The sequence below is a fragment of the Echinops telfairi genome, unplaced genomic scaffold (assembly GCF_000313985.2).
Source record: "Echinops telfairi isolate 266 unplaced genomic scaffold, ASM31398v2 ScPeMD7_49;HRSCAF=173, whole genome shotgun sequence".
NCBI lineage: Eukaryota > Metazoa > Chordata > Mammalia > Afrosoricida > Tenrecidae > Echinops > Echinops telfairi.
In genome coordinates, this window is record NW_022103947.1 from 1026509 (window position 1) to 1037046 (window position 10538).

Sequence of the window (10538 nt, forward strand, 5' to 3'; positions counted from 1 at the left end):
AGATTACCAAAGCCTGCAGAGTATGTCAGAGGACTTTCCCTGAGGCAAGACTTGCACAGAGAATGAAGATTAGGGGGAAAGGCACTTAACAGTAGTTTGGCCATATGTGAGTCTGAAAATGCTCCAGAAGGAGTCAAGACACATTTCCAATCCACTGACACATTTTGGAGATGAAATGGAGAGAAGGAAAGGGATTATCCAATGAGTCTGAACAAGATAGTGGTAGAAGAGTAGGCATCAGCATCAACAACTTACATTTTCATTGGCTATCTCACCTGTGTTAACCAGCCCAGGTAAGGTAAACTTGTCATGTTGTTAACATAGGTAATAATCGTGGCTTTCTTAGCAAATAAGAAATCCTTTTCTTTTGCAGTTACATGTTTCTGAGAGCCTTTGACCACATAGATTTTGAGCAGGACTTTTAGGTGCTTGAATGTTTTCCTTTGTTTTAATTTTAAAAACCCCATCATACTTAGGACATTCCTCTTGGTGGATGTGATTGATGTGAACTGTGACCTTGTATTGTATCACAAGCCCTTTCTGTAGTGAAAGTTATTGGCAAGTATCCCTAGTCTGTGAAGCCTGAATACAGCCATTTGAAGGTCTGAATATTAAACAATTCATTCTCTTTATGGAGTACCCTCCATTGAACGTGTTTTTCTTAAGGGCTGGCTGTTCTCTATTCAGTTAGAGCTCACAGATTCTAATATGATAGGATGGGAAAATGAAAAGCTGCACTTCTATTGTTTGCTATGATGTTTTCTTGTCCATCTCCCCCATTAGACAGAGATAATGGACTGTGTTTCCTCCTTGTCAGGGCTTCTCGTATGGAGCACATGCCAGAGTGTCTCACGGACCCTTAGTATCAAAGGGTTCAGTAAATATCTGAAAGAACTTTACTTTTGGTTCTTTTATCTGACTCCTCTTCCTGCACTCTCTGGGCAATGAGAATTAGTTGTCTGGGTTTCTGATAGATTTATGCCTTATAATTAAGAAATATTGATTTAATACCTTTTTTGTCCTGTGGATATTATTTAATCATTAACTAATAAGATTTATTGAGCACCTTGCAGCTTTTAAGCCTATGCTTGATGGTGTTAGCTTATTAGCCCATAATTGTTTTGAACAGAATGGTAAATTAGGACAATTTGGTACTCTAAAAATAAGTTCTGTGGGTGGAAAAGTCCAAGAGAAGAAGGGAGGATTTACTTTAGACATGGTGGAAAACTCATCAAGTAGTATCTTTCTTAATTTCAATTGTGTTTTGCCTCCAGGTTGTAAGTATTAGAGATGTATGTAGGTTCTTATAAGTCATGAGGGTATATTAAAAGGTGAAATATAGGTGGGTAAATATTTCACAGGAAAGTTGGAATTCTGGGAAAGCTATGCAACTGTGGTCTGCCTGGACTCAGACTAAAAGGTAATTCAGGAACAAAATAGTTATGTGGGATCCTTTGTGAATGTTAAAGTCATTCAGTGGTAATAAGGCTTACTATAGTTGTCTGCTGATTGAAAAGTAGAAGTTGGAATCTTGATGCTTTTTTGGGGGAAAAAAATGCCTGATAATCTACTGTCCCACAGGGTTTGCAAGTTGTAAATCTTTATGGACAAAGACTGACTCATTTTTCTTCAGTGAGGTGGTAGTTGGATTTGAACCACTATCTTTTTGGTTAGCACTTTAACCCCTGCACCACTAGGGATGAAGTGAAGAGAAGGGCAGAGGAACAACATTATCCTAACATAGTAGAAATTTAACTTGTGTGTTGCTCCATTTTCTTTTGAGAACAAACACCATGATTAAAACTAGAGTGTGTTTTTGTATTTCATTTCCTTTTGGTTGATAGTTGAAAATCAAGGACATTCTTAAAATATCAAATGAATTACTGGAGAGATAATTTTAGTCTCTTCACTTTTTACACCAAGTGTTCGCCATACACCCCACCACTTATAGAACGATCCGAATCTATATTGGGAATATATGCCAAGTGCAACTCAGCTGATCAGTGCCAAGATCTTTTGTCCTTATCAGATGCTAGAGGTTTGCACTAAAATGGAGTCCCATTCATTATTGTTGGGGAACCAGGCCAGGGTTTCAGAGTGCTACAGGGGAATCTAAGTCATGAACCAAATTAAAAGAGGGCAAACTGCACTGGTGTCGCCAAAAGCAAGCTCAAAACTGAGTGGCAAGAAAGCAGGAGTTGAAGAGGACTTGCCCTTGACACTGAAATTTGTTCTGTCTGAATGCTATTCTTTCAATTGGGGCATTTGAAAGATAAAGTCTATTTTGTTAAAAGGTGTTTATTTCCATCCTCCTCTTATTTCTCTTTCAAATTGATGTATTTTTTTTTTTCTGAATGTGTTTCACTGAAATACTTAAAAGAAAGTGACAGATCACTACACGGGAAGACAAAGAAAGCTAGGGTCTGTGTGGCAATGATTATGCAGTCAGGGCTTTATCTGCTTGCAGATGCTTCGTGGCTTATTTCTAATCCTATGCCGGTTTCTGTCCTTGTCTTTCTATTTGCCTGCTGATTGCAACCCAAAGTGAATCAGTCACTGTAGAGTACTTGATGAGTTCAACTCTGAAAAATTGACTAAAAGAAAACACCAATATTCACAATGGAGATGAACTAGTATTAATTGAGCATTTACTGTGGCAGATGCAACATTTTAAACTTAATATACACAGAAACATTAAGCATTATTTCACTTGTCTTCTAATGAGGAACATGAGACTTAGTTCTCTAACTTGCCTAACTCTCAAAGTTGATCTAGGGAAGCACTATTAATATGAATCGTATGCTGCAATGACTATGTCAGCAATGAGAACTACAGTGAAAGGATTTTAATAACAAATATAATCATGTCATTTTTTTGGTGGTGGCATTCCCAATGATATTCCATGAATACTTTTAAATGGTTAGTAACCACTGCTATTGAATCCATTCTGACTCATAGTGACTGCATCAGATTTCCAAGGCTATAAATCTTTATGGGAACAGATATCCTCAATTTTCTTCTGCTTAAATCAAGCCACAGGATTTTCAATGCCTCGTCTGAATGTCAATGTTGGACAATGAATAAGGAAGACTGCAGAAAATTGATGTCTTTGAACAATGATGTTGGCGAAGAGCCATGAAGTACAATGAACGGACTGCCTGAAGAACAAACAAATCTGTCTCGGAAGAAGCACAGTCACAATGCTTCTTGGAAGCAATGTTGCTAAGACTTTGTATCATATCCGTTGGAAAAGGACATCATAATAGGAAAGGTAGAGTGGTTGCATAAAACGAAGAAAGCCCTTAATGAGATGCATTGACACAGTGGCTGTCTCAACGGGCTCCAACAGGACAATAACCATGAGGATGGCACTGGAACGGGCGGTGTTGCTGTGGCACGTGGGGTTGCTCTGTGGGCCCAGCTCCGTGGGCTCTAACAGCAGCAGCAACAACAGCAGCCATGACAGAAATGTAAGTATTCGTCAGGGTAGATACCTTCCCGATACAAATGCTAGTCAGGCAAAGATCTTAGATTCCTTTTCACTGGATGGACATCAGGACCAAGACATAGTAAAGTAGCAACTTTGTTAAAAACCAAAGGGTCTGCCTCACAATGTAGTGAGTTCCCTATTGCCGGAAACACTCAAAAGTAGGCTAGAGGGTAATAGAAACTCTCTAACTCCAGGGTGAGTGTGATGGTAATACAATGCAAAACAGAATCGTTGTGCAATATATGCTTTGAAAAATCACTGAGGACTATAATATAGACAAATTTCCTTTTGGAAAAATATTGGGAAATACATACTAAATGCTTCTCTTGGCTATTCATGAAATATATAAGCATATTAAAAGGCTTGAAGTATTAAACTAAATAAACAAAAATACACTGATTATAAAACCCAGAACTTTCAAAGATATTTTTTGCACCCTCCAGACCATGAAATTCTCCTTATCTTGTGAGACCAATTAAAAAATTTAAAAACCATGAAATATTGTTTTCAAACACTGTCTACCAAAAAAAAAAAAAAGCATTGGATGAAGGGGTGTTGGATGCAACTACTTGTAATGAGAATCTAACGGCTGGCTTCTGTTGGGAACTTGTGATAAGTCAGTGATTCTGTGTGGTTCAGGGATGGAAACCATTATTTTAGGTATGTAATTTTGCACTCTCTTCTAGTGGTGGTAATCCTTAGCCTGCTAAAATAAGATCAACGGTTCAAACCCACCTGGTGCCCTGCAGGAGGTGGTTTGCTCTCATAAAAAGTTACATCCCAGAGGCCCTATGTGTGCATGCTATGACTCTGACCCCACTTGGTGTCTGTGTTTGAAATGTTTTTTTTCTCTCTTTTATATCTGAAAATAATCAACTGTTAGTGGCATTAAATATCCTTTATCATACATGTGAAGAAGAACATGTTTCTGGACTTTGATTGTAATTTCTTATAACAGGCCTCATTTCCCCTGGATATGTTTCAGCTTACTGAAAAACAGACGCTCTCATAAAAATTCATGAGAACTGAAAACATGCAGGAAACTCTGGAGAGGCCCCTTTATGTTGCTCTCCGGATTAGTGTTTTCCTAGATGATCTTCAACATCCTCTGCTTGGCAGTTAACTTCTTAACTTTGGGCAAGCTTCTTGAATTTTATATGACTTGATTTTATCATTCCCCTAACCATTTAATCAAATTGTGCATAACAATGACATATATAAGCTTATGATTGATGGTGTCAATAGATACATGCTTCCAAACAACTTTATATTGGTAATTTCATAAACAGACCTTGCAGTTTTGACACATGTACATATTTGCCACAATGACGTTTTCTCAAAACTGATATAATATGTATATTTTAACTTGTCCCATTTGCCTCCTGTGATGGCTAGATTTTATGTCAATTTGATGGTACCTGTGTAGAGGTAGGGGTGGAAACCATCCTGACAATCGGATCCTAGCCTGGTGGTGCCTTTTAATAAGAGACAGTGATAACTTCTCTGTCTCTCTTGCTCCCCTTCACCTTCCTGCTTACCTAGATTGCATGTCTGGCTCTGAGATTGCCAGCTCACAGGCCTGCCAACTCTGCCAGTTGTGGCGCCTTGCCATGTGCCTGTGGATCTTGGAACCACATGACTCTGCACTACCAGCTGTGACCACTCAGCTTTTCCCGTCACCTCCTGGTCTGTCCACCCACAGTGGTGTCAGCCCCAGGAGGGCTCCAACTAGCTCTGGATCCCTGGCCTTGAGTTGGACTGGTCTGGAATGCTTTCTTGATATACAATTCTTTTTTGATATGAAGTCCTTTATTTTTATACCTATATGAGTGTTACTAGTTCTGTTTCCTAACTCAGCCTAACATACCTATCTTCCTCAAAAAAAAAAAAAAAAAAAAAAAAGCTGACACAATGAGAATGCATCTTCGAGAAAATTAAAAGGAAGAAAACTGCCCCCAAATGAAATAACTACAATGATGATAGTACACAAAACATTTTCATTGTCTAAAGTGCTATTGTTCTTTGTCATAAACCTTTCTGATTTTAATTATAATCCTTCTTCATGTAACTTAGGGGTTTATAAACAATTTGTCCTCCCTTTTTCACTATTTGGAAATAGAACCTCTGAAGTATTTTTTCCCCCTAAAATTTAATACTAAGGAAAGACCTTGGGGTGGTTTTGCTTTTGCTTTTTTCCTGGATCTTGGAACAATTGCAATCCAACTAGATTTGAAATATAAGTAAAAACAGCAGTCTCACAGTGGGATTATAATTCAGACTTCGGATGTATTTAGTGACAGTAAGAGGACACAATAAGGCTGAATAGCAAGCCTGTGAAAACCATTCAAGTATGGAACAGGTGGCCTTTAATTCAGGTAATAAAATATAATTCTTAAACACACACTAACTTACAAAGCCAGAAGATGCCATTCTAATTACTTGCCTTAGCTAGAAGTACGATATTTGTAGAGTAGCTTATCCAATTATATGTAAATTTGCTTCCTTGGCACAATTTGCTTTATAAGAAGTATTAGTTCCATATAAAATGTTTGCTTGTTATTGAAATTGTTTCTAGCATAATTTCCCAGTGTGGATAAATAGTTCCTGCTTGTGTAGTATCACTTATGGTTCTCTGTAAATACTGTTCTCAGTGTGTGTGGCCTTTATTACAAACTTCTTGAATAGTAACACAGGTCTTCTGTATTCTATGTGAAAATCGTGGGGTACATGAAAGTGATTCCGCATTGCAGAGTTCAGAAAGGTAGCATGCCACCTATCCTCTATGCCACAGGCTGCAGAGCCTTCATTAGCACGCCTGCTTGCAGGGTCTTGGGCTGAATACTATAATGCAACATATTGACATGTCTGCGGTGAAATCAAGGACTAATAACTATCATGGGATCAATACCACAAAGAGCTTCATTTCAGTTCAGGCCAAATTTTGCTGACAAATGAGTCTTAAATTTTTTGAAGTCCAGAGATTTTTAGATATTGAAATTGTAGATCAGAGATTATGAACATGTAAGGATAGGCATATTATTGTTGTTATTAGATATCCTTAAGTAGGCTTAAGGGTGGCCTTATATATAAAAATAATGAAATATTCTTGGTTTTGTGCAATCTTAATGCTCTTTGAGCCTATTGTTGCAATACTTTCTAACTTTAGGAGGTTTTTCTTCAAGCAAAATATCAGATAATATAATAAGGTTTTTTTATTGGCTGCTTTTCTGAAGTAGAATAAGAGGACTTCCTTTCTAGTCTGTCTTAGTGTGGAGGCTCCACTGAAACATGTACCATATGTAACCTGCTGGTCTTTCAAATTCTGATGGCATAGTTCCAATACAAAATAACATACAAGCCACATTATGACAAATTGACAAATTAGGAGTGTGAAATAAGGATATTAAAAGCTAATATTTATTGAGTTTACTACATGTCAGATATTGTACTTTACTAGTATTATCCCATTTAATATTTTCAAGTCTCTGAAGATATTATGAATTTCATTTTGTAGATGGGGAAACAGTTTCAAATTTGAGTTAGAAATAGGTCTGCACCAGTATTAGGTGATCTACCTCTATCCAATATGTTTGACCTTCAGGCTGCAAACCCTTCATCAGCACACAGTAATGTATGGGTGGGGCATTAGGTACCAGAGGCCCAACTCGGGCAATATCTAGAAAGCAGTAGTGTTCTAAGTAGCAACAGCTATTTGACACTCTCATTAGAATACATGTGTTTTAAACAATTCAGATTTTTGCCACCCTTGTTAAGATTCAGAAGCCAGAGAGAGATGAGAGAGGGAGAAAGACTACCTGAGTACATGCTTGCCCTTTACCTCAGGTAGAGCAGAATACTTTAAATCCAGAATGGATGGAGCAAAAGACTTTCCTGAAATGTCACTGCATATAGACAAATATGGACAATTGATTAATTGGAGATGACATTAACATTTGAGAGAAAATTTTCACTTAGTGTAGTCCATTTTGAAGTTACCACCTGTCTAGTATGTGCTGAACGTAAACTTGGAATTACTATATTCAGATTTCTGCTGAGGCAATTCCCTAGGTTGTTTTTCAAATTGAGAGCAGAAATGCACCTCTATTTTCCCAAAAAGAACATACAGAATCATAACTCTGGAAATCCATACCCTTGTGTGGTTACTCCCATACTGAATCTGGGATGACATTGTGTAACCAGTAGATACAGTGAATGTGACATTGCATGAGTTCTGTGGCTAAGTAGTCTTGGCATGCTCCCACTGGAGTCCACTGCCATGTAGGAAGTCCCATTAACCTGAAGCCAGTAAGTTTTGAGGAAGTACAAGTTACCCATGTGGTGAGACATCCACACCTGGCTTGTCAATAGTGGTTCCCACTTTTCTAGATGAGGTTCCCCCAAACTTGGCCAGTCCTGCTCAGCCGAACCATCAGATAACTTCAGTCTTAATCACCATCTAGTACATGAGAGAGTTCTGCCCAAATGGATTTAATCCCATTCAGAGAAATATGAGAGGAAATAGTAATAATATATTGACATGGAAGCTCTGATGGCATAATGAATTATGCATTAGGCTACTAACCCACATGTCTGTGCTTCAAGCTTACCAATTGATCCATGGGAGAAGAGATAATTATATATGACACACACACACACACACACACACCTCTCCTAAAGTATACCTTTAAAGTTTCTGGGTGATTTGTTATTCAGCATATTTAACCAAAAACTGATTTGTTGTGAAGAAGGGAGATAATGTGTTAAATTCCTCAAATGAAGGTGAGCAGCTGTTTTAGTATAATTGTTTTGACAGTGCTGAAACCAAGGCCTTTCGGTCTAATGTCCTCAGAGGCTTCATTATCATTTGCCATGCTGATGAAGATAGCGATCAGCCTGTGTTCTCTAGGTGAATATAGAGGGGTGAGTACCTGGGGTCGGCTGGCATCCAAATGATCATCTTAGTGCAGGAGTTTAAATAGTCTGCTCATTTGACTTTCATATTTCTTTCTTCAAAATGAGTGGAATTTCCTAAGGCAAGAGGCATTTCTCGTCATCAAAATATTTAGAACTTTTGATGCTATCTCCATTCTGGATGGCAGGGCCTATTTCTCTTTTAATAGACTTTCCATCTGTCTATAAAGTAGAGGGGAAATAAGATGTAAAGGATTTGAAAAAGTGACAGTGTGAGTGGAAAAAACAGTTGGCCGATCAGCTTTCCAACGTAGGAAAAGGTTGCTGGAGAGAATGTGATGGAGAAATTGGTTTTCGGCTGTGCAACAGCACCAACACATCATGAAACAAAGAGAGAAGAACTTGGAAAAGGTGCACAGAGGGTGAGAAATGATGGAGTTGATATTGGAACAGCAGGTTGAACAGGAGGGGTTCGAGAGAGGGAGAAAGAAGCAACTCTTAAAATTTGGTTGGGACATTAGCATACGATGCATGCACTCCCTCCTGCATATAATTAATTTGACCTTTATTTGGCTCATGCTTTCCCTAGGGGAAAAAATAGATGGCTTGGACTGTCAATATTATGGTTGTTAGAACTGAAAAGACAATTTTCCCAAAGTGGACCCCTCATGCAGTTCACCAGTTTGTATTGCCAAAATTCTAGAGGTATTTCAAAGTCCCCTGTTGTTTCATGAAATTCAGAGTCCCCGTGCAGTTCATGGCTGTTCTTAGTGGAGGGGTGCAGAAGAGAAAATAGTATTTTGCCAATAGTAGTAAATAAGGATTACATTTTTCAACATTGTCTCAGAAGATAATAAATCTCATATTCTTCATAGCATTTTAAGAAGTCTCTGATTGCAGGAGTTTTACTAGTTTATGTATATTTTTATTTTGAGGGAAGTCTTGTAGTTACTTTGTCTCTAATATTTATTGATTTTCTGGGGAGTTAATGTGGAAAAATGATAGTCCTTACGGATAAGGAATTTAAATTCTAATGTGGCAAAGTAAATATATGTTCTATAGTTAGGGTTATTGTTGAGGACTTTTAGGAAATTACTTGTGTGCCAGAGTTTCATGAATTATTCAATTAAGGGTTACTTTCCTTTTTAAAACGTATCACTGGTTAGGTCCTTTAACAATCTTTTGTTAAATGTTATTAACTTTCAAACTGTGGCAAAAATATGGCAAAAATAAATAGTTATAATATAAGAATAGGGATTCTTGGAGAGTAGGGAAGGAGAGAATAAAAGGGAGATGATAACAAAGAGTTCAAGAAGAAAAAAAATGTTTTGAAAATGATGGTGGCGTAATTGTACAATTATGTTTGATCTAATTCAATTATGGATTGTTATAATTTCTGTAAGGGAACTAACAAAATGATTTTTTTAAAAGTCACTTTCTAGAATAAGACTTAAACCTTATTGTTTTATTCAGATTTTCTTACTGAAATAGGATGTCTTTTTTTCCAGAATAAGATTTAGACCCTTATTTTCATATGAAAATAGAATGTTTTACATTTTTATTATAGAACTTGCATTTCTTTTCTGTAACTTTGCCCATTCCTTGGTTGTGAAAGCTAATCCTTTTAGATATGATGAAATTAAAAGCTATTAGACTAATCAAGACATCTAACTCATTTTCAGAATTAGAAGAATATTTCTTGATATTCTTTCACATATTCACAGTAATACAGATTTGGGAGTTGCTCATCTTGAATTCCATTTGGAGACAGAATGCTTCCTGAGACGTCCTTAGTCTTTCTTTCTTTTTCTTTTTTAAAATAATATTATTGGGGGCTCATACAACTCTTATCACAATCCATACATACGTCAATTGTGTAAAGCACACTTGTACATTCATTGCCCTCATCATTCTCAATACATTTGCTTTCCACTTGGGCTCTTGGAATCAGCTCCTCATTTTTTCCCTCCCTCCTCATGCCCCCCTCTCCCATGAACCCTTGATAATTTATAAATTATTATTACTTTATCATATCTTACACTTCCGAATGTCGCCCTTCACCCACTTTTCTGTTGTCCATCCCCCAGGAAGGAGGTTATATGTGGATCCTTGTAATCAGGTCCCCCTTTCTACCTCA

The 10538-nt window shown here is 37.4% G+C and overlaps 1 protein-coding gene across 1 annotated transcript in view; it reads left to right on the forward strand.

Moving 5' to 3' along the window:
• CNTN4 (contactin 4) overlaps positions 1 to 10538 on the forward strand; it is a 1263733-nt gene that overhangs the window by 25091 nt on the left and 1228104 nt on the right. The window lies entirely within an intron of this gene.